The sequence below is a fragment of the Myxine glutinosa genome, chromosome 8 (assembly GCF_964187855.1).
Source record: "Myxine glutinosa chromosome 8, kmMyxGlut1.1, whole genome shotgun sequence".
Lineage (NCBI taxonomy): Eukaryota > Metazoa > Chordata > Myxini > Myxiniformes > Myxinidae > Myxine > Myxine glutinosa.
In genome coordinates, this window is record NC_136268.1 from 128,548,956 (window position 1) to 128,574,955 (window position 26,000).

Genomic DNA, 26,000 nt, shown 5'->3' on the forward strand with positions numbered 1-26,000 from the left:
GGACCCGAGGATGTGCCTTTTCAAGGTTTGAAATTAATCGGACAAGTGGTTCCCAAGGTATGGTCACCGTACTCGCAAGCCGTTTGCTTTGGCTTTGCGAATGGACCAAACCATTTCATGTAAATAGAGGGGGGGGGTTCTACCGTACTCGCAAGCCGTTCGCTTTGGCTTTGCGAATGGACCAAACCATTTCATGTAAATAGAGGGGGGGGTTCTGTGGTCGTTACTGCCACGTGGTTTCAAAGTTTTTTTTTGTTGTTGTTGTTTGCACGCATGTTTTTTTGCACCCACGTACGGGCACGCCCTAGTTGTTATTAAAGAAGGGTTTGTATGAAATAATTTGGGCTGGTTTCTATAAACATAGGAGCAATACCCACGGCACTCACCTGGTAGAATAAACAGTATACTGCACCGACTAAAGGTATTTTAATCCAATTTGAATGGTTGCTCGAAGTCAAGGCACCATGCAGAATTATACTAACATAATCATAAGACTTCGAACCCCCAACCCCCTCCGACCTCGTGTACCTCCTTAGACCGCAATTTTTCCAATGCCTTGAACAAACATTGATACATCACAGGTGATGAAGGTTGTGATAAAGTTTCATCCAAATAGTGTGTGTAGTTTCAGAGGAAATAGCAAATTCCTATTTTGGGAGGTCAAAACCTGGACCCACTTTAACCCCTGGTAAACCCCCTTAGATCCCGATTTTTTTAATGCTGTGAACAAACTTTAGTCACAACACAAAAAGCATAATTTGTGCCAAATTTGGTCGCAATCCCATCAGCGGTTTCAGATAAGTTTCAAGTATTTACGGATGGAATGACGGACAGACGATGCGCCATCGCATAAAGTCCCCTGAACTTCGTTCGAAAAGGTGAGCTAAAAACAAAAGTCGATGCAATGTATTTCAATATAATTATTTCCATGTTATTGCACACAGGTTTCAAAATTGAATCAAGCAAATTAAAGCATCCGGAGCAGAATGTTTGCTCCAGCAGAAACAGTGCATTCAGAAAGTATTCAGACCCCTTCACTTTTTTCACATTTTGTTATGTTGCAGCCTTATGCTGAAATTGTTTAAATTCATTTTTTTCCTCATCAATCCACACTCAATACCCCATAATGACAAAGAGAAAACAGGATTTTAGGATCTTATGTAAATGTGAAATATCACATTTACATAAGTATTCATACCCTTTGCTATGACACTTTAAATTTAGCTCAGGTGCCTCCCATTTCTCTTGATCATCTTTGAGACGCTTCTACACCTTGATTGGAGTCCACCTGTGGTAAATTCAATTGATTGGACATGATTTGGAAAGGCACACACCTGTCTATATAAGGTCTCACAGCTGACAATGCATATCAGAGCAAAAACCAAGCCATGAGGTTGAAGGAACTGCCTGCAGAGCTCAGAGACAGGATTGTGTCGAGGCACAGATCTGGGGAAGCCTACAGAAAATTTTCTGCTGCATTGAAGGTTCCCAAGAGCACAGTGGCCTCCATAATTCTTAAATGGAAGAAGTTTGGAACAACCAGGACTCTTCCTAGAGCTGGCCGCCCGGTCATAGTGAGCAATCGGGGGGGAAGGGCCTTGGTAAGAGGTGACCAAGAACCCGATGGTCACTCTGGCTGAGCTCCAGAGATCCTGTGTGGAGATGGGAGAAACTTCCAGAAGGACAACCACCACTGCAACACTCCACCGATCTGGGCTTTATGGCAGAGTGGCCAGATGGAAGCCTCTCCTCAGTGAAAGACACATGAAAGCCTGCTTGGAGTTTGCAAAAAAGCACCTAAAGGACTCTCAGACTGTGAGAAACAAGATTCTGTGGTCTGAGGAAACCAAGATTGAACTGTTTGGGTTCCGTCTGGCCACTGGAAATTTTGGCTTCCGAAGTTTGGCTTCCGTCTTAAAAAAATGAATTTAAACGATTTCAGCATAAGGCTGCAACCTAACAAAATGTGAAAAAAGTGAAGGGGTCTGAATACTTGCTGATGCACTGTACATATGTATGATTGAGAAGTATAGCCTGACGTTAAAGTCATATTCTTTGCAATAAAAATTTTGTAGTCGATTATGATTCAATAACTTGTCTAAATGTTAACTTCTATTGTAATTCCACTTTGATAACAACTTTCCTGAAATCAGAAACGATTTTAAATCACATTTACATAACAAATGTAAAGCACAATTTTTTCTTCATGCTCCCTAATATGATTTTTAAAATTTTTATTCATATATGTTAAAGGATAAAAGTAAGATTTTTAAGGACACATTGAATTTAATAGATGATGGTTGAAAACAACAGGTGTTGATGGAGGTATGAAAATTGGAAGCGACGTTTCGGGCGTTTCGGGAAGCTAAGGAAGTAAAAAAGAAGAGCAAAAATAAATAAATAAAGGAAGCGACATTTCTTGCTTTAAACCCTTCATTGGAACAAAAGAGGGCAACCATTTCATCCAGTGTCTTGATCAACACTGCAGCCTTTGTGAGCAAGAATAGGTCTTCATTCTTCTTCTTTTTTCTATACAGTCGAGGAGTGAGGAAGACCTAGTACACTGAGTGGATCAGGATGTAACAGGACAAAAAGAACAGGAGAGAGGGGGGTGGGGGAGAGGAAACACCAACAGCGGATTTTAAGGACAAGACAGAGGGATACATAGGCAAACAATGGGTGTGGGGAAGGAAAGGGGGGCAGGAAAGGACGCATGGGGTGAACAAGATGGAAACAGAAGGAAACTCTCAGGAAGGAAAAAAAAACAGGAAATTTAGAAGAACGATGATTGGGGTTGGGTGGGAGGAGAAGGGGGTCAATTATGGTAGAAATTATCATGATTTTGGATTGGCCATGGCCTGAGATGGTGTTGTACAGATGTCTTGAAGACCTGGAGGGAAAGATGGGATTGAAGAGAATGTGGAAGTTTGTTCCACAGACAGGGGAAAAATGAGGAAAGAAAAAGTGGAGATGAACAGTAATCCTAGATTTTGGTAATTTCACCAGTAGGGGTTGATGGTGGACTGTGTGTGCCCTGCAGAAACATGGTGTGGACAAAGCATTGAAAGAGCAGAGAGTGTAAGACCTGAAAGAAGGCAGTAGAAGACAAGCAGACCACCAACTACTCCACAATGGGAAACTGATAGGCCCATAGACTCAGCTTCCGAATGAGAGATTCCAATGATCTCCGGTCCCCTTGTGTTTTATACCTCCCCCCCCCCTCCCCCCTCCCCTTCCCACGCCTCCTGCCCCCAAGCCCTCTCCCTCCCACACTTCTCCCTGCTCTCAAATGTTGTGGTTGTGTGCTTCCCCTTCTCTCCCCATCTTGTCTTCCGCTCCCTCTTTTTGTATATTTTGTTTGTCTGGTTGATTTGTTTGTGAAATAAATGTTAGCTCTTTCACGAGCCTCGATTCAGTATACAAAAAAAAAAAAAAAAAAAAAAAAAGGCTTTGGTTTCCACAGCATCAAGCTGAGAAAGGTGTGAGGCAGGGGTGCCAGCCCAGAGGGGAGACCAGTACTCCATCAAGCTGTGGATGAAAGCCTTGTCAGTGGATAACAGTTCAGGTGTGCCACAGAAGGACTTTGTATGACAAAGGAACCCCAGTCGGTGACTGAATAGTGAGGGATGTCACGGCAGAGGGTAGAATCATCAGCAAATAGATACAGGGGATTTTCCAAAGAGTCAGAGAGATCATTGATGAAGATCAGGAATAGGACTGGACCCAGAACACTGCCTTGGGGCATTCCAGCCTTGGTAGGGAGAGGAGATGAAAGGATTCCATTGAGAGCCACACCTGGGCTATGAGAGTAGAGGAGGTCTGTAAACCATATGTGGAGTTGCCCTTGTATGCCATATAGGCAGATCATTTGGAAAACAAGGTGTGATGCCAAACTATACTGAATGCTCGAGATATGTCTCGAGAGACAGCCTGATCTCATGTATGAGATCCTGTATTGATGTAGACATGTATTGCCTTCCTCTGTTCGACATGTTGACTCTCTTCCTGCCTTTAAAACCTCCCTCAAAACCTATCTGTTTCACAAGTCTTTCAAAGTCTAAGTCCTGTTTTCCCTTTGGTTTGAGGTGGGACAGAGATCGAGAGTATGTCTGTGTGCATGTGCGGGGGAGGGAGGGGAGGAGGAGGGGGAGTACACATCTGTGGGTTTTGAATGGGGAGGGAGAGGAATAGGGCAAGAGTGAAGGTGTGTCTGTGTGTGTGTATGTTTGTGTGTGTGTGTGTGCGGTGTGTGTGCGTTCGCATGATAATGTAAAGCGCCATGAGCGTCGTTTACTCTGCTTGATGGGGCTATATAAGACTCCTTTATTATTATTATTATTATTATTACTAGGGCGTGCCCGTACGTGGGTGCAAAAAAACATGCGTGCAAACAACAACAACAAAAAAAAACTTTGAAACCACGTGGCAGTAACGACCACAGAACCCCCCCCCCCCCCTCTATTTACATGAAATGGTTTGGTCCATTCGCAAAGCCAAAGCGAACGGCTTGCGAGTACGGTACATCCCCCCCCCCCCCCCTCTATTTACATGAAATGGTTTGGTCCATTCGCAAAGCCAAAGCGAACGGCTTGCGAGTACGGTGACCATACCTTGGGAACCACTTGTCCGATTAATTTCAAACCTTGAAAAGGCACATCCTCGGGTCCCCAGCAATATACCTGGCAAGTTTCAAGTATATCGGACCCGTGGTTGTCGAGAAACAGCGGTCACAGACACACAGACACACACACATACACACACACATACACACAGAGATTACTGGAATTATAGATAGATGAAATTGAGGGCCTCCATCAATTGTTGGGAGAGCAGAAGCAGCATATTCAAGGTAGGGTGACATGGTCTGAATGTGATTTGATGGTCTGAGATCAGGCTATTGGAGAAAAGAAAGGATTTAATGTTGTCTGTGATGATTGATTCCATGACCTTACTGATGAATGGAAGTAAGCTGCTAGGCCTTCAGTTAAGGTAATCAATTTTTGGACCTTTTTATGTCATGCCATGAGGATGAAGCCGAGAAGGCATCCAAGAGGGGGGTTTGGGGAGCTTGGAGAAGGTGGGATGAGAGGTTGAAGCTAGGAGAGTGTAGATTAAGGGGGAAGCTAGGCAGGGGTGGGGTAAGGATGAACCTAAGAGACGGTTGGATGAGGGTGAAGCTTGGAGAGGATGGTGTAAGGGTGGATGCAGAAATGGGGACATAAGGTGGAAGGATTCTGAAGAGGGGGATACATAGAAAGGATGTAGTTAGAAGGACACAGGCTTGTCAGAGGTGTGGGGGAGGAACTAACATGGGGGGGTTTGACACTGTAAAATAATTTGAAAGGGATTTGATTGTTGTGTGCAGACAACCTCTCCAAACTAGAGTTCTCAACATATCCATATTTAACACTCTGACATAAAGATCATGGGAAGGGTGGAAGGAATTGTTGGTAAAGGCATGGATAAAGGTCTGTAGATGCTTTCTATGGATGACGGACCAAGAGCTTCAGTGAGAGACAGGTTTGCAAGATATGCCTTGTGAAAAAGAAGAAGAAGAGTAGATATTGAAGACGAAGAACACGTGGCATTATGATGCTCGAGAAATGAGGGAATTGAAGCACTTTAATACGTTTTTAAAAGATTTTAAAAGAAGGAAGAAACTTTGATCTTCAATGAAGATATTGAGAAAAAGATAGAGGTAAATTAGAGATGCACAGGAAGTGCAGGTAGAAGGCAGAACAAGCTTGTGTTTGAATAAAACCTTTTTTTGAAGCAGGAGGTAAAAGTATTGTTACGGTACGCGGTTAAGGATGTTGTTTGCCGAGCGGAGGCTCCGCGACCGAACAGTTGTTCCCCGACTAAACCCGATTCACCCAAACGTTGGCCGTATCGCGCCACAGATACTCAATGTGGAAAAGACTAAGACGACGAATGCAAAGAGGAAGAAGAAGAATACGTACAGAAGAGTAACAGGGTTTATTATTTACACACACATAAGCAAAAAGAGCAGTCACGATTATTTACAGGTGACATGAAAACGCAGGTGACACAGTGAAAATTACTAGCTTATACTGACTTAGTTTACTACCCAGGACAGCACGAACAGAACAAACTCACATACGCAAATGGATGGAAGGGTAGGAATCGTTTGGAGGGATGAGCAGGTGGGATCACAGGGCACAGCGAGCAGGTCCACTCCGGGCGGGAAGCGAGGAGCCGGCAGCTCCTTGTATTCGGCTTTACAGCGCACGCCGGCAGGGTCACTCGGCTGGTTGAAACGGGGCTGGTTGAAGCGGCTCTTTGTCAAAGGCTTTTCGTATCTCTCACGCAACTCCGGTGCAACTCTGAACTCTCTCCCGGTGGACTGCCAACCCTCTTACGCACCTGGACTCATCTGCCGTATCTCTGGTGTGTCTTGTCCCAGCGATCGTCGCACCCTTCTCTCCAAACCTTCAGCGCGGGTCTGACACGCCCTCTTCGGTTTTGGTACCGCCCTCCCCCCCGTGCTCTGTTTCGTGACCTTGTATGGTAATCCCACGGGCTTGTCTCCTTATTTGGGCATGGCGCCGACGGCACGCCCCTCGTGGCGAGCCACGGGCTTGTTTCCTTATTTGGGCATGGGGCTGAGCAGGCCCGCCCTTCGTGGCGCGCCCTGGGCTTGCCTCTCCCTGGCGACCCCGCCCCTCCTGTTCAAACAGAGCATGGAGCACATATTCACTATAGCAGCGAAATGAGAGGGCGTGCACCCCACGCTTGTGACCTGCTTTACCCACAGATGGAGAATTTGGCTGGGAAATGGAATGATTGAAGGGGAGCTATTCTTAATTGATTCGGTGCAATGGAGTGGCATTCTAATGGAAGACAAGGCCTTACTCTAAAACACATCATAAGATATAAGCTACTGAACAAGGGTTTTATCGGGTCCTGCAATGTGGTGTTTCATGGAATAACTACCGGGACGCCCTTTTTACCTTTACACTACTCTGGAGGCAGGAGGGGCCATATTCAACAATGTTCATCACCATTTCCAATATAATACAACACAATCAAAAAAATGCAATCCTCATATCCGCAACACTGCACCCTCCTCCTCTTAGGCACGACCCGGGCCTACAACTTTTATTTAGTGTGACACGTAGGTGCAGTTCCCTCTACTTTTAACCTGACCCTGAGTGCGACAGTTTTAAAACATAAATAAATATGTCCCGCTGCTCCATTGCACCCTGCCTAACAGACTCACGCCCACAGTTAACCGAATTGCGGAATGGTTTTCAAACTACACACTGACGGTGGGGAGCATTATTTACAATTGACGCTACTTTTATTTACAAAACTAACCCAGGACCTGTGATTGTTCTTTCTGGGGGGGAGACAGTCTGCTCTGCATCAATGGACCATGAAAGCACCCAAAAATGCACCAAAACACCCTCAAGCACCAATCGGTGCAGTCACCACAGTTCATCAGTGTTCATGAATAATCAAAATAAACCAGCAACCCCTAACCCTGCAGGTGATCTCTGCTCTTCGGCTCCCCCTGCTGGTTATTATTATTTTCTTCCAGATGTTGTCTTTTTCCTTTGCTGGCGGCCTATTTGTATTAAAACTTGCACCCAACGTGTCCCTTTTATTTATTTTATTTATGGCCCACAGGGCCGACTAGTGTGGTTCACATGTGGGGCATCGGTGCCCTGTGGCCAAGGTCCGCCAGCAAGATTTCGGGCCCTCATGGCCGGTTCCAGCAGAGGGGCCATGCCCCAACCCATGGGGTCCATAAGTGGTGCTCGGCCACTGACATGTGGTCCATAATGTGGTGCATCGATGCAGACAGCTGGTTCTGGGAGTTCCGGGCACACAATGGAGGACTCACGCACGCTCCCCTCGGCGCCCAATGGCGCACAGGTCATGTGGGAGACAAAAGGGGGAAGACAGATGAGCGAGGGGTAAGGTCACAAGGGTACACATCAATAAGGCGATGCAAGGTGAAATGCGTACGGAGGGTGAAGTGAGAAAGCTCGTCCCTACCGTACATCACCCCCCTGTCACCTACACTACCCTTGCCCTTACCCCATATGTACAAAATCTACACCTTTACAAATTCGTCACTACTGTCACGTCTTCCCATATTTCCCTTATACCAAATTCGTCACCACAATCCCTCGAGCCAAAATTTGCCATCACCAATTCATCATCAATCCTCATAAGGAGGAAGAGATGGAACATCAAGCACAATGTCACACCCACGTCATGATGCGTCTCACAATCCAAAACATTTGCACATAAAAAATAATCAAAACATGGCATGGTGTGGAGGTACGTCATCTCAGGTGAGTGCATGTAGATGGTGCGAGGAGCCTTCAATCCTAACTATCCTCTAAATGACTTTAACACACTTTACGCTACCCGGGGTCTCTCCCTGCCAATCCATTGGCCAACTTACACTATGGGTTCTAAAAACCAATTCCCATTGCCCAAACTGTGGTGCTTCTCAATTTGGGGTCTCACTCCCCCGATTCATCTGCCGGTGCCCTTGCACAATTTCTGGGCTGTGACGTGTAGCTCTCCCAGCAGGTCTACCCACCTGCACACCTCCACCACTGTAGTTGCCACCCGAGCTTACCTAGCTCCTCACCCTAACCTATCTAACTGGGGAAGGCCCCTCCTGGCTCTGTCACCCCACTCGGTGCCCTCTGGCACTGGGCTACCCGGGTCTGTCCTCCGGATCCTCGGGCCCCATCCACAACAACTCTACCGGCTCCCAGAGCCCACCTGCGGCCTCACCTGGCCGACATCCTCACAGTGGTGGAGTGCCCAAACCAACTACACACACTAACAGGCTACACGCCCAGCCATTTCCACAACACTAATGCACCCATCCATATTCCATTCTTTCACCCGCACCACAGATGCCAATATCCAACCACAATTTACCTGTACCCTCTACCTAACACTTACACTACCCGCCCCAGGTATTCGTGATGGGGGTCCACTCTTCCCCCATTCACACCTCCGCACCATCCACTCCACTACATAGTTTCCACCATACTCACTCCACGACCATCCATTCCAATACTCCAGATATTCCACACTACCATTTATTCCACACAACCATTCTCCATACACCTGTTGTTGCACACCTGTGCACTCTTACCTGGTGCCACCTGCACCCTCCTTCCTTCCTGGACCATTTGGTCAGCACCACACGCAATCACCACTACTCCCTCATACACTGCTCCATACACCTGTCCAGTTGCAATCACACCTGTTCAATCACACCTGTTCACCATACACTTCCAATCCTCAAACACACGGCATCATCGCATCTAACTACTCCCCTCTGAAACTTGCGCTTCCCAGTCGCCCCTTTAAACTATTGCGCTCCCACGTCATTATCATCCACACTAATCTACCTGCGTCCCCACTACAGGTATCAGTCACTACCTAACCTTAACGTTACCTAATGTCATCCCTCTAGATCCCTACACACGATATATCCTAACCCTCCCGGGCTAGTTTTCACTGCCATACACCCCATAAACTAGTGCTCCTTTGCCCCCCGATGTGAGGGATGGTGGATTGGCCATCCCATCACATGGGGCATCTCTCACTATAAATTTTGCTCGTCCAATTTCCATAAATCAAAAATTTTCCAATTACTGCCAATTCTACTCACTTTTCTAAATTTCTGATAAAAACCACTATCACTATTATCATCATCACAGTCCGCTATATCCTAGCCTCGGTGCGTCATGACATCATTAAACTCAGCTTCGTAAAGCCGAGCAATGAATTCGGGTGGTTTGGTCACCTGCAGGTTGAATCCGTCCGGCTTTCGGTTCAAGGGAGGTGGTTTGGTCGGGCCGAGATTCCACGCACCATCTCGGCGCGATACCTTGCGGTCCCGGGCCCGATGGCTCAATCTCCCCCGGTCGGAACCCCGTCCCCACGAGGGGGCATCGTCCCGCTTACTCCCACTTGCCCTTGAACCGGACCGGTCACCTCGCTCGGCAAGGCCCGGACTCGACCGTGCGGGGCGGGGCCAAGCCCGAATCGACAACGACGCTTCGAAGAGAAGTGACGCAGTATCGATTCGCGCCGGGCCTCGCATCCAACAAAGGGCTCCTCGGACCGAGTGCTCGCATCGGCTATCCGTCGCTCTAACCGCTAACCCGGTTACCGTCGATGCTTCACCTGCATGCTCACACGCATACGCTACCCCTTTCACCCTCACAAAACCCGGCGTTCCAACGCCGTCCGTCCCTTCCACCCACGCACTCCCTGTTACACACCACACCTCTCGCGCACACTCACCGTTCGCACACTCTTTTAACACACCTCGCGCACTGTCTTGCGCACTCTCCCTCGGTACGTACTCCGTACCACTCACCATGGGCGTGCACTCTTGCATCCACCCACTAACGCGCTCAGATGGGCTCTCCCACACTCGCGCTACCACCAACTCAGGTGTGCTTCCTCGCACACCCTCAACCATTCCAAGCATGCATTCTCGCACCCGCTCCACCACCAACTCACTCCCCGTGTCACACTCCGTACACCCCAACGTGCATTCTCGCTCGCACTCAGTTTCACTCCCACACTTTATAACACACCCACTCGCCGACGCACACTTTTTCCTCACACACGTGCCATTTCCACTCACACGGGACCCTTCACCAATGCCCGGATGCTTCCTCGATCCCAAGCGCGCGAAAATTCTTTTGTCGCCAAACATCCTCTTACAAAATCTCCCCGCACAATACACAGCACGACTCACCTGGGGGATTCCCTTCTCCACGCGCATCTGCAAACTTCCATTTGGGTTAAGCACAGCATCGTGATGTGAGCAGGGACTTTGCACATTTTCCATTTCTCCCTGCCGCGAGTGGTTTTCTAAGTCCCCGGTCTCTTCAATTTCAACGCCCACTTCCACTTTGTCTTTGTTCCCCTCGACGACCGTTGGCTTTAATAAAATTCCCTCTACCTCATCGGTCGCCGGCTTTTCCAAACCCCGTGTCGCGATTTCTACCCCCGTCATTGTACCCGCGCTTTCCTCCGCTTCGCTCAACCAGCGCTTCTCGACCCGCGTTACCTCGTCGTGCACCCCTGGGACCCTTTCGCCCAACCTGCGGTCTCTGTCCCTCTGCTCCCTTTCCTCCCTATCGGCCCTCATTCCGTTTATTATTCGCTCATTGTTAGCCCTCATTCTTTTTTCCATACGTTCCATACTGTCGTTTTCTTTCTGCATTTCCACCATGAATTGGGCCATGAAGGCTTGCATTTGGGCCACCGTTGGTAGTACAAAGGGTGCGGCCGCAGCCGCCCCAACCTCGTGCGCGAGAGCACCATTTTGTGCGCCTGATACCCCCTCAACCACACCTTATTTACTCTCCTCCACCATTTTCCCCACTTCTTCCCTGGGGTCCTGGGTCGATTCTACCCCGTCTATCTGTATCTCTCCCACCGGCATCCCGTCGCCTTGACCAGCCATGGTGCGATTTCAAAATTCGGGTTTTTGTAAAACAAAAGCAAATTTCGGCTACTCCAAATTTTGATCAAATTTTTTTTTTTTTTTTAATAGATGTTTTTAAAAATTTGGTTCGGGCCTCGTATCTAACTCCCAGACACCAATTGTTATGGTACGCTGTTAAGGATGTTGTTTGCCGAGCGGAGGCTCCGCGACCGAACAGTTGTTCCCCGACTAAACCCGATTCACCCAAACGTTGGCCGTATCGCGCCACAGATACTCAATGTGGAAAAAGACTAAGACGACGAATGCAAAGAGGAAGAAGAAGAAGACGTACAGAAGAGTAACGGGGTTTATTATTTACACACACATAAGCAAAAAGAGCAGTCATGATTATTTACAGGTGACATGAAAACGCAGGTGACACAGTCAAAATTACTAGCTTATACTGACTTAGTTTACTACCCAGGACAGCACGAACAGAACAAACTCACGTACGCAAATGGATGGAAGGGTAGGAATCGTTTGGAGGGATGAGCAGGTGGGATCACAGGGCACAGCGAGCAGGTCCACTCCGGGCGGGAAGCGAGGAGCCGGCAGCTCCTTGTATTCGGCTTTACAGCGCACGCCGGCAGGGTCACTCGGCTGGTTGAAACGGGGCTGGTTGAAGCGGCTCTTTGTCAAAGGCTTTTCGTATCTCTCACGCAACTCCGGTGCAACTCTGAACTCTCTCCCGGTGGACTGCCAACCCTCTTACGCACCTGGACTCATCTGCCGTATCTCTGGTGTGTCTTGTCCCAGCGATCGTCGCACCCTTCTCTCCAAACCTTCAGCGCGGGTCTGACACGCCCTCCTCGGTTTCAGTACCGCCCTCCCCCCATGCTCTGTTTCGTGACCTTGTATGGTAATCCCACGGGCTTGTCTCCTTATTTGGGCATGGCGCCGACGGCACGCCCCTCGTGGCGAGCCACGGGCTTGTTTCCTTATTTGGGCATGGGGCTGAGCAGCCCCGCCCTTCGTGGCGCGCCCTGGGCTTGCCTCTCCCTGGCGACCCCGCCCCTCCTGTTCAAACAGAGCACGGAGCACATATTCACTATAGCAGCGAAATGAGAGGGCGTGCACCCCACGCTTGTGAACTGCTTTACCCACAGATGGAGAGTTTGGCTGGGAAATGGAATGCTTGAAGGGGAGCTATTCTTAATTGATTCGGTGCAATGGAGTGTCATTCTAATGGAAGACAAGGCCTTACTCTAAAACACATAATAAGATATAAGCTACTGAACAAGGGTTTTATCGGGTCCTGCAATGTGGTGTTTCATGGAATAACTACCGGGACGCCCTTTTTACCTTTACACAACTCTGGAGGCAGGAGGGGCCATATTCAACAATGTTCATCACCATTTCCAATATAATACAACACAATCAAAAAAATGCAATCCTCATATCCACAACAGTATAATGTTAAAAGGCAAAAAGGACAAATCTTATGGAAAAAATAAAAGAAAAAGATGATGACAAAACAACCTCAAAACTGAGATACACTACTCACAATAAGTTAGGGATATTGGCAGGTTCTTCGGTGTGGTTGATTTTGTGTATTTATTATGTTGAAAAAAGTTGTTGGTCCTAATTCTATGGTTATTAAAGAGTGTGAAAAAACAGCATTCTTGATTTCAATACCATAACCCTATACCATAACCCTATACCCTATAAAAAAATTAACTCACTCCCACAATATCCCTAACTTATTTTGAGTAGTAGTGGGGCGGCTTAGCCCAAATATTCAAAAGAATTGTGCATTTTGTGATACAAGCACCAAATTTGGCACAAATGTACATTAATATGTTGCGAACATTTTCAGATATTGGGCCACTTGAAATTCCGTAATTTTTTTTTTCAAATTTTTTCAAATTTCGTAATTTCAAATTTTTCGGGTGACACCGTCACAATTTCGGTCTTCGAGGCCGGCCGATAGGCAAAGTGTGACCGGAAGGGACGAGGTTCTCCTGACCACGTGGCCCTCGATCTGGGAAGCGAGAGGCGTTCCATTAGTGGACGCGCCCCTCACGCCCGACTTTTGGGCGGCCCCGGCAGGCCGTTTGTTTTGACGTTCCGTGACAGGCCCCGCACCCCCACCTCCGGGCCGACCGGAAGCTTGTGCTGAGTACATCATACCTGAACAACTCAGTGAGGCAGAACACAGCAGTGCACACCAGGGTGACCCCTTCAGTGCATAAACCAATTAACCTGTCCACTGCAGGGCATATAGAAATGAAGTTATTTTCTGCATATAATAATAATATAAGTTCAGTTCTATATAACAATTTCTGTTATCACCACTACCACTACAACTACCACTACTACAAGCTTTGTCTGGAATTTTGTGGACTAACAGACAAACAGACATACAGACAAGCTGGGATCAAAACATTACCTCCTTCCACCATTGAGTGTAGAGGTAAACATCATGGAAATTATATCATGCCCTAGATTTAATTCATGCTTACCCGTGTATTTGCTTCACTGGTTCACAAGGTCTTTCTTTTGCATACATGTAATTCAGACTCTCGTCTTCATTGCTGACCACACAATGTTCGCAACATATTAATGTACATTTGTGCCAAATTTGGTGCTTGTATCACAAAATGCACAATTCTTTTGAATATTTGGGCTAAGCCGCCCCACTATATCGGCCGGCCTCGAAGACCGAAATTGTGACGGTGTCACCCGAAAAATTTGAAATTACGAAATTTGAAAAAATTTGAAAAAAAAAATTACGGAATTTCAAGTGGCCCAATATCTGAAAATGTTCGCAACATATTAATGTACATTTGTGCCAAATTTGGTGCTTGTATCACAAAATGCACAACAGGTTTGCTATGCTGCTACACTATAGTGTAAATAGCTCCTGGATATCTGAGTAGGCTGAGAGAACCAGGTATGATTCAACAATTTAAACAACAAGGTACGATTTATCAGGGAAAATTTCTATACAATAACAGAAAACATGATGGATCCGGTTCGGAAAATCTAAGTTGGATTCAGGTGGAAGGAGCAGCTGTGGATCTGACCTACATGTGGACAAACCCCAAACCGGAAGTTGATACTTTTATTGGATATATTATCAAAGGTTCACTTATTTAAGGTATGCTCCTGGATGCTGGTATGTTGAGGTCTTTATGTCCTGATCCTGGTGGAGTAAATCACTGTCCCTAATTTGTGGAAGTTCATTGGGAGAAGCTCTATACTGGGACTTGAACTTTGCATTGTTGCCAACTGAGGTCCAGTGTTTTTTTTCTAATTGCAGCACACTGTCTGCTTCTACTCCAGCCATTCAACGAGTTTAGAATTCCCAGTGTAAAGAAGTTCTTCAATACATAATTGTTTTCTCTCAACTTTAGTAGTTTTAAAGAGTATCCGCAGGTTATGGAAGCATTGCACTGTAGATAAGGCATGACTTTATCATATTTATGGAGTATCTTAAAGGTCTCATTCATGTATCCACATGTACACTGATAAACTAGAGTTGGAAGACTCAGTTTTCTAAATCTCTCTTCATATGTGGGGCCTTTCAGGGATGGGAAACATCTTCTAGCTTTTCTTGGTATATTCTCCAAAGCATCAATATCTTTAGTTTGCAAAGTTTCCGCACCGAGTGAGCATATTCTTAACGAGACCATACAAGGCTTTTTAGAAACTAACAAACATATCCTGATCGAGGTACATAAAGGTCCTTCTGCCCCGGCCTACCATTTTGCTTGCCTTGGATATTTTGTAATGGATAAGTGTTTCAAAGGAAAATAAAAACATACCAAGGTACATCATTCACCTTGCATGGATATACACCAATACCCCATTTTACGCCATTTCGACCTACGTCAAATCCGACTTTACACCACTCTTCTAGAGTAAATTTCAGTTCAGCGAACGTCATTATGTGCGACTTTACGTCACTCCTACATCATAATAGGAGGACGTGAAAAAAAAAATTTTTTCCTTAACAATATATTTAAAATAAATAAAATAGTACGTAAAAATTAACAATAAAAGAAGCTAAAAAACAATTTAAAATATAATAAAAAGCACATTAAAAATATTTTTTAAATGTACGTACAGTATACGTACGCATAGCTGCTGGTTCTCATTCAAAACAAAGGCGACGCCATTTGCATTTTGTCCTGTGCTGCGGTCGCGTGCTTGCTTTGCCTTTCGCTGTTATTTTTGTGATTATTCCTTTACTGTGTCTGTGTTAGCCATGGGTCCTCAGAAGGATTGTGCTAGTGTTTCCAAGCGTAATGTGGTTACGGCGGAAGAGAAGTTAAATCTGATTAAAAGGTATGAAAAAGGTGAAAAAGTGTCGGTGATAGCGCATGCCTTAGGGCTGCCACGGTCGACGGTATCGACCATCATTCATGATAGGGAACGTATTCTCGCATACGTCACTGAAAAAGCGCTATCGGCGAAGACTGTTGTCATGAATGTGAAGAGGGGTCAGATTTTCGACGAGATGGAGAGACTCCTTTCGTTGTGGATCGAATGCCAGACCCATGAATGCATACCAACGAGCCAGCTGCTGATACAGGAGAAGGCGAAGTCTTGGTTCCAGGATCTTCTGAAGAAGTACCCAGAGGATTAGGACACAACCTTCGTTGCAAGCTCTGGGTGGTTTACATGCTTTAAACGGCGCTTCAGCTTGCACAACGTCAAGATTCAGGGCGAAGCCGCAGCTGCCGACACCGTAGCCGCCGAGGAATTTCCTGCCACATTGAAGAAGATAATTGAGGACGAGGGATTCTTGCCCGAGCAGATCTTCAACGTCGATGAAACGGGCCTTTTTTGGAAGAGGATGCCCGACAGATCCTTTATCTCGAAGGAGGAGAAGACCATGCCAGGCTACAAAGTCGCGAAGGAGCGGCTAACACTAATGCTTGGGTGTAATTGCACCGGCGACTTCAAGCTGAAGCCGGATGATGATGATGATGATGATGATGATGATGATGATGATGATGATGATGATGATGATGATGATGAATGATGCCGGCCGAAGCCGCATTTTAAGGCATTTTTAAGGCATTACGCCCGGTTTACGTCAAAAACCGAGTTACGTCACGGCTTATGTAACCAATTAATGACGTAGGCCGGGCTATTGCTGTACTTTGTTTAATTCAAAAACAACAAGAAGCCTGAGTTACCAAAAGTTCATGTCGGGATAGGTTTCAACAGTCAAAATTATTGTACAGACAGAATCTTACTTATAACTTGCATTCCATTTTGTAATGTGTTGTAAATTATCTATTCCAAAGAAATATTTTCAAAGGCAAATACTCAAGCATTACCTCGAGCACCGTAGCTTTTATTGACCCAGCAGCTTGAAATGGGCTTGACATCTGTTAACAATTTAAACTGCTCCTCCTTCCTGCCATCTGGCAAAGTTATTAGTCAAATTCAAAGTGTACAGTATGCATCTCCAGCTCTGCATCTCGTCATTACCTCTTCCATAATCTCTACATTTGTTGATTACATTGTTGAACTAGAAGTTCACATTGACATATGTCACAGTCAAACATTTTTTTTTCTCTCTCTTAAAATCTCGTAACATGACAACCCCTGCCGTCTCTCACCCTCCTCTCTCCATCCAGAACCCCCAGGCCTCACCAATTGCTATAAATGACCGTAAGCCACTCTCATCAATGAGGGAGTGACACCTGTTTTCAGTAAAATAAATGATCGACTGAATTGCCTCATTCAGCTTAGAGCAAACTTAATTTAGGGCAATAAGGATTGTTACCAGCCCCAGACCATTTACCATCACACACATTTATCTGTGCTTGTTGTGGCCGATTATACAAGAAGCTGTTTGTTGCAGTATATGACCAAAGGCTAAAATAACATTTATTGTCTGCCGTAACTTTGTTTATATATATTATGGACTCCATGGGGCCAATAATGCTGTTTTTGTGGTCATAAAGCAGGTAGATAAAAAAAATTGTCCCAATTGTTATATGACCAGAATAAAAGGAAATTTAGGCAAGAAATGCATTTTTGTGTCAAAAACATGAAAAAGACTAAAGGCAGGAGGTACTAAGAGTCATAAGTTTTACCGAAGCAAAAACCAACGATAAAAGTAGGAGGCAATCAGAAAAGGACCAATTTCTTCAAATACATTACTTTACGTGAAATGTTGAGGTTACTACCTTTTTCCGAGGAAGTACACTCAATACAAGAAAGAGCCAATGAGAAAGGTTCGGGAGAGAAGATTTCAATGAGTAAATATTTTTGTTCATGTATTTTTAATTGTAGAACTTGAAAGAAATGGATATACTGTACTAATATAAAGGTATGCAAAAACCCATCCATTGAAAGAAAGCACATCACAACGAAGATTGAGTAGAAGAACCACCTTTAGAGGCCATTTTTCCCCGCAGAGCAGGGGTTGGCCTTTTTCGGGCAGGGTCCCCTTTTTGAAGCAATGTTTTATGGCCGGATGTCCTTCCTGCCACCAACCCTGTTAGCCACCTTTTGTGACACACAGGGAATTACCAGTAAACTGATACTCAATTTGCCGACCTCAGAAGGATGACAGGCTGAGTCAACCCCCCTGGTGTTAATTCAGTGATCGACCAGGATTTACCCAGGATCCGAGGATCCCAAGCTGGCACCCTAACCGCTAAGCCAAAACTAGGCTTTGTACAAAGATTTGTATGATTTATACAACGAAGATTGAGTATGCAGCACTTACTTTGTAGGCCTACATACTGGAGTCAGTCAGCTAGCTGCTCCATTCTATTTCCTCAGGTTGTAATGGCTTCCCTTTAGACTCTTATTCTGTGCACATATGAAATACTTGGCAGAAAGCAATTTATGTGAAATTCCTCCACATCACCTGTTATTACAATTCATAAAGGCCATGTTAGGCCTTTGGTTCTAGCACAAATTAATGATTCAAAATGCTTATTTTTCCACCCTATCATCTTCATTACATTAAAACATGAAAAAATCCAATAAAAATGCATTAAAATAATTGAGCTTCCAAAAAATGTTTTCGTATTTTAACTTGTACTACCACACACTAAAATATGCAGTTTGGTGTCTGTCTATCTGTCTGACCGCGATACATTCGTTTGTTACCTATCCAATTTCAACCGAACTTGACAGCAGGACGAAGGGTGACACGATGGAGGTTGTAGCGACTTTTGCGGTTTTCCATCTTGGGCGAAATCCCTGTTAAGGTATATATCCGTATTAAGATAGCTTTATCGTGGCGTTTTCCAAAGCTGCTCCTAATAACACTTATGATAATAGCATAATCTTAATGTTATTACAAAACAAAATTAGTTCTAATAATATCCCTCCTCCCGAAGGGGTTTTGCCTCCTTGGAAAATACTGTGTTAACATGTATAAATAACTTATCGTGGCATTTTGTGGGCCACCCCTACCAGAAGTTAAAAAAAAAATACAAGTACAGATACATTAAAAGTACACCACCATGCAAATAAGTCAATATCCTCCAGCGTGGCATTGCCAGGGCAATGGATATCCTCCAGCTTTGGAAAAAAATTACCACCATCATCAACTTATTTGAATTATGTTGCGGTTCGTTTGATTTAACATTTGATTTAACGGTTGTTTTGATTTAGCATCTCAATGTGTGGTTTCATTTGGTTTAATGGTTTTGGTTTGATATACGGTTTAAATTAGAATGGCACAAGTTTGTTCCAGAACGGCGTTGATTGGTGGGCTCAGTGTCACCACCCCTTTCCCCTTCATATAAAATGGGGAGGGGGGGGGGCGTAGAGTTATTTTTCTTTACTATTGGGAAAGGTCAGTGGATGCACGGTTATCCATGTTGCTGATCGAAACGTCAAGCAGTTATTCGTTTTGCTCATTAAAGGTTGGAGAACTCAAGATGGATTCATTTGATCTTAATCCCAACCGCAAGTCGTATATATATATATATATATATATATATATATATATATATATATATATATATATATATATATATATATATATATATATATACATATATATATATATATATATATATATATATATATATATATATATATATATATATATATATATTCGTATATATTCTGAGTGGTCCAGAAACCCTGGGCAAATTTTGAAGAACGATACCTGCAACAAACAACTAAGTTTATTATTGTTATTTGGTGCAAAACAAAACATGATTACTCGGTAAACAGTCTAATCAGTCTAATATACATGAAACAAATCAGTTCAAATGTTCAAACTGCACTCTGTCACACTCTGACACACAGTTCTGCATGTTTCAGTCGTTAAGGCAGCAGTCTCATTACGGATGAATTGTTTCAAGTCTCTAAGGGTCGTAGGATTCCTCGCACACACTTTTTGTTTGAGGAAACCCCAAAGGAAGAAATCACAGGGTGTTGTTAAATCACAAGACCATGGTGGCCATTCAACTGGACCATGATGGCCAATCCATTTGTCTGTAAAGTTCAAATCAAGGGCCTGGCATAAACTGGCAGCATAATGAGCAGGCGCACTATCATGCATGAACCACATTTGGCCATCATTGAGTGGAAATGCATGCTACTCCAACATTAGAAGGTAATTTTCAGCATTCACCTTTTCTTCAAAAAATATTGGTCCAACAATGCCTCCAGAAGAAATGCTTCCCAGACGGACACACCAGCTTGATATTGGACGTTGTGCTCAAAAGTAAATCGTCGGTTGTCTGTAGCCCATATGACGCTGTTATGACGATTCACAGAACCAGATAAAGTAAACCTGGATTCATCTGACCTGACCTGACCTGATCTGACCACAAGATCCTGTTCTGCAAATCATTGTCCATATTCATTAACCCAAGCAATGTCTCACTCACATGCCTCAACGCGCCTGTCAAAATCATCCTCAGATAGTTGGTGAATTAATCAGGGTATGTATGGTTTCGCATTAAGGTCTTTTAGTATTCTTCGAATCGATGATCGGCTTATGTTGGTGACATTTGATAAACGACGAGTTGATAATGGTGTGTTACTGTTAAGTTACCCTGGTGTTGGGCTAGCGGCTAGGGTGCCGGCTTAGGATCCTACGATCCTGGGTTCGAATCCCGGTCGATCGCTGAATTAACGCCAGGGGGGTTGACTCAGCCTGTCATCCTTCCGAGGTTGGCTAATTGAGTACCATTTCACTGGTAATTCCCTGTTTGTTTTTAAAGGCGGCAAAAAGGGTTGGCGTCAGGAAGGGCATCCGGCCGTAAAACATTGCTTCAAAAAGGGGACCAAAAAAAACAACAACAACCACGGTTCCCGAAAAAGGCCAACCCCCGCAAAAATGGCCTCCAAAGGTGTTTTTTTTTTTTTTTTTACTGTCAAGTTGTTTAATGACCGCTCTGCTTTCCTCAGTTCGAACAGTATGAGGCCTAACTGGGTGACTGCTTTCGAAGAATGCTGCCAGTTTCATCAAACTACTTGTTTATTCTGCAGATGGTTCTTCTGTCAAATACATCAGTGCCACATTATTTGACAAGTTGTCTGTGAACATCAGCCGAATTTCCAGATACAGAACACAAGCGTACAGCAGAAGTTTTCTGTCTCACGATATCCCCCGTCATATTCGGGCGTCTAATTAACAATGAACTGAACTAATGCAAAGATAAACGCGTGCAGCACAGTGAGCAAAGCTCAAAGCAACAACGAAGATCTATGGCCACTCTGCCATAAAGCCCAGATTGGTGGGGTGTTGCAGTGATGGTTGTCCTTCTGGAAGTTTCTCCCATCTCCACACAGGATCTCTGGAGCTCAGCCAGAGTGACCATCGGGTTCTTGGTCACCGCTCTTACCAAGGCCCTTCTCCCCCGATTGCTCAGTTTGGCCGGGCGGCCAGCTCTAGGAAGAGTCCTGGTTGTTCCAAACTTCTTCCATTTAAGAATTATGGAGGCCACTGTGCTCTTGGGAACCATCAATGCAGCAGAATTCTTTTTGTAGGCTTCCCCAGATCTGTGCCTCGACACAATCCTGTCTCTGAGCTCTGCAGGCAGTTCCTTCGACCTCATGGCTTGGTTTTTGCTCTGATATGCATTGTCAGCTGTGAGACCTTGTATAGACAGGTGTGTGCCTTTTCAAATCATGTCCAATCAATTGAATTTACCATAGGTGGACTCCAATCAAGGTGAAGAAACATTTCAAAGATGATCAAGAGAAATGGGAGGCACCTGAGCTAAATTTCAAGTGTCATAGCAATACAAAGGGTCTGAATACTTATGTAAATGTGATATTTCAGTTTTTTCTTTTTAATAAATTTGCAAAACTTTCTAAAATCCTGTGTTCTCTTTGCCATTATGGGGTATTGAGTGTAGATTGATGAGGGAAACAATGAATTTAAACAATTTCAGCATAAGGCTGCAACATAACAGAATGTGAAAAAAGTGAAATGGTCTGAATACTTTCTGAATGCACTGTATATAAAAATGGAAGGTGCCCAATTGTATCTGAATGGGGTAAACGTAGTAAGCACAGCACATATAATGCTGGAAGATACCTTATTTAAGAGTTCTTGCATCCAGACAGTGCATGGGGAGGTCCACAAATATTGATATTTACAAAATTTTGAGTTTATGTGCATTTTTGTTGTGCACACAGGTGTTGTGTCGGTTAAGAGTTGTTGGTTTGCACACATACCAGAAGCAAAAGTAATTCAACCACAAACTATTCCATCAATTCCGTCCAAAGTATAATTAACTTTTCTTCGATTTACTTTACTGAGAAACCTTAGCAGTCTTAACAGTTAGTTACTATTATGCTGTTAAAGGACATGCCCAGAAAACTCCCGAAACATTCCACACTCTATTGGGAACAAATTCCCATACAACAGTCTGGTGGAACAGGGTTATCTGCTCGTATACATGTATTAATCTGTTAATATGTTTTATTATGCCATTAAATGTGGAATCTATCTTTTGAATTCTTTTAAATTTTGTTCTACTTTGAATGTTTTTACACACATGATGTTTGAAATTATATGTAAAGTATTCTTCAATGTCTAATGTTAAACTTATGCAGATATAGTAAAGTGTATGTTTAGTTCCGGGTTTTAAGTGATGAACTAACATTGTTGTAAAGACAATGGAAATATATATATGGAAATATATATATATATATATATGTATATATATATATACATATATATATATATATATATATATATATATATATATATATATATATATATATATATATATATATATATATAGTATATATATTACAGCATTTCAGATCCAGTGTTTGTCAAAATTATTTAATCATTTTTATTTTCAATGTGAGACATGAAACCATTTATCCGCTAGCAATTAAAAAAGGGTTCATCACACAATTTTCACATTAGCATTAAGATTAGGATTAGGGTGAGATCATCAGGGAACTGTCAGTGATATTCTACCTGGGAATGAGCAATGATTACATCTTGTCATCCAATCACAAGCACTACTACATCCTTCCTCCAACCTCCACCCAAGGCAGGTGTATAGGATATCTGATGAAAGCCAGCCTGTGGCTGAAACATCAATCCTGAACATTTTTTGAGATAAAAACAGTTGCATGTGCCTTTGTGCTTCTGCTTTCAAGTACAATACAGCAGGAGTTTGGAATTATCAGCATCTAGCCTTTCTTAATTAAGCCTGTTGTTATTTCTTCAGAAACAAGAAAGACATTTCTTCATCAAACGAATGTTTTTTCAAATATATATATATATACACCACACACAATATATACAATTTTAAGGTGCTTTCGATGAATTTGGGTTACATGTTACCAGTGGAAGTCCAAAAAGACTGCCCTGACAAGAATATACTTGAAGGTTTTTCCATTTTTGCAAATAACAAAAAGACAGGGGTGAAAATGTAACCTCCATCTACCTTCGGTGGTAGAGGTAAAATGTTACTCGAAAAATGATGTTACTCTAAAAAGTACGGAAACAAATTAGGGATGATCATAAGAAAAGATCATGCAAAACCATCCCTCCATCTTTCTTTGATAATGGTTGTCACTAGAAAAGACGTTGTTATATCAACATACACGCACATGCGCACACACACACACACACACATAGTCTTTTCTAGGTGCTCATTATATAATTATATAATTGGCCTGGTGTTGGCTTAACACTTAAGGTGGCCGGCTTAAGATTTCAGGGTCCTGAGTTCAAGCCCCTGCCATACCGTTGAATTAACACCAGCTAGGTTGATTCAGCCTGTCATCCTACCGAGATTTGCAAAATGAATACCAGCTTTGTGGGATGAATGAGCCATTCGAGTATCCTGTGTCGGAGTGGCGCCCCATCCAGGATTGTGCCCAATAGCCAAGGAACTTCTTTGGCAAACATATACATCTGAAGATGCAAAAAGGAGTGAGTGATCATCATCGTTATATAATTAAACCCAAGCACGGAAACCTTGTCAAAAATTATAAATAAAAATTATTATATTTGAGGTTGTTAGGTTTTTAAATTGATGCCCGTGTTGTAAAACTCAAACAAAGTTACAATATATGGAAACAGTGAAATGGATTCACGTGGGGAAAGACAATTTTGCCTTTTAAAAAGTGAACAACAATAATACGCAACATTACATTCTCTCGAGATTACATTATAGTTAGTTACTACATCTCTTCATTTTGCAAACACACAGTTGAATATTTCAACACCAATAAATTATTTTGGATCCACAACTCATTTATGAGCTTCGATCTATCTTTTAAAAGTCTAATAGTAGGAGTGGAATGGAGGTTTTCTGGAATTAAATAATCCATATTCTGCGGAATACAAAGTAGTGACTATACATGTCTTTTTAATGATAGCATTGGCAGGCAATAAAGATTTGTTGATTTATCTAATGCCATTGGCAATGTCTTTAGCCATCTGGTAGATGGCCAGGGTAATTTGGGATTTTAACAGCCAATTTGGTGTTCTGTTCCTTTGAATAACTCCATTCCAAAGTAAAGAGACATTAGTTATCATACACTACTGTCAGACAGTTGTGAAGAATGAATGAATGAATGATCGTTTTGGGGCCATTTTCCCCGCTGAAGCAGGGGTTAGCCTTGCGGGCACCATGACAATCATGGTACCCTGTTTGAGGCAATGTTTTTACGGCCGGATGCCCTTCCTGACGCCAACCCTTGGTCACGCTCTTACGATGCACAGCGATGCGGTGTACCTATTCTAAACCAGGGTACACACCAGGATCATTCATCCCAGCAAGCTGGTACTCAATTTGCCAACCTCAGAAGGATGAACAGGCTGAGTCAACCCCCCTGGTGTTAATTCAGCGATCAACCAGGATTCGAACCCAGGATACTAGGATCCCAAGCCGGCACCCTAACCACGAAGCCAACACCAGGCTATGTGAAGCCTTCAAAATAATCCTCAAACAATAAAAATAATGAAAGTAAATAATAATAAATTAAAAAGTAATGATATTAAAAATAAATCATAATAAAATAAACAATAATAAAAAATAATAACAACAATAAAAATTAAAAAAGTAATAATAATAAATAAATAAATAATGAAGCCTTCAAAATAAAAGTTACATTTATCTTGCGTCAAACATGCTTTGAACAGAAACAATAAGATCCTTGGAATTCATAAAGAGCATCCAAAAGGTTCTCTGAATGAGATATTGCAATAACATAAGCAGAGATTATTTTTCATCTTTCACTAAATATGTATATAGAATTAGATAAAATATTTCCTTACTATTAGCAGTTTTATATTGAAAAGGTTTTAAAATGTCGGTGTGCCGTGGACTTAGACTGTGAGTTTCTCATTAATATACGTTTTTGAACACCTCATAAAAAATTGGCTCACCTCCTCCCTCCCCTGCACTTCAGGAACAGCCATAAGTCTGTCCTTGAGTGCCTGCTGTCACTTGAATCAAGTATTTGTTTGCTACATTGGCTCGGATCCATGCAGCTTGGGTAAGCTCTGCTTTTTAGAGTTTCGCAGCAGTCTGATATTTATTGCCCTATTCTGAGATGGTTTGAAAGGCATCTTGATTTAGTGTACCTTTTTGGGACAAGCATTTTATAAATCATACTTATATCCAGACAAATATATATTGAAACATTTTTCAAACAGGAGCAATGTGCTTTTCATTTTGGCAACACAAGGAAAATGATATTACACTCGTGGAAAGCTTTCACGAGGTTAAAAAAAAATCACAGAAAGAAGAATGGAGCTATAATACAATGTGAACCAAAGCGAAAAGATTAATATCAAAAAATTATAGACATGTTTGTTTGTCATTTTGGGATTATGATTATTCTGAGGTTCTTTGCAATGTCGATTAAATGTGAACAGGTTTAAAATATTTCAGGATTTGATGCATTTAAAGAAAGTAGAAAATAATTAATTCTTTTTTCTTTTTTTGTATCCAGAGTCGAGTCTCGTGAAAGAGCTAACATTTATCAAACAAACAAATCAAACAAACAAGCAAACAAAGTATATAAAAAGGGGAGTGGTCGACAAGATGGGGAGAGAAGGGGAGGAAGCACA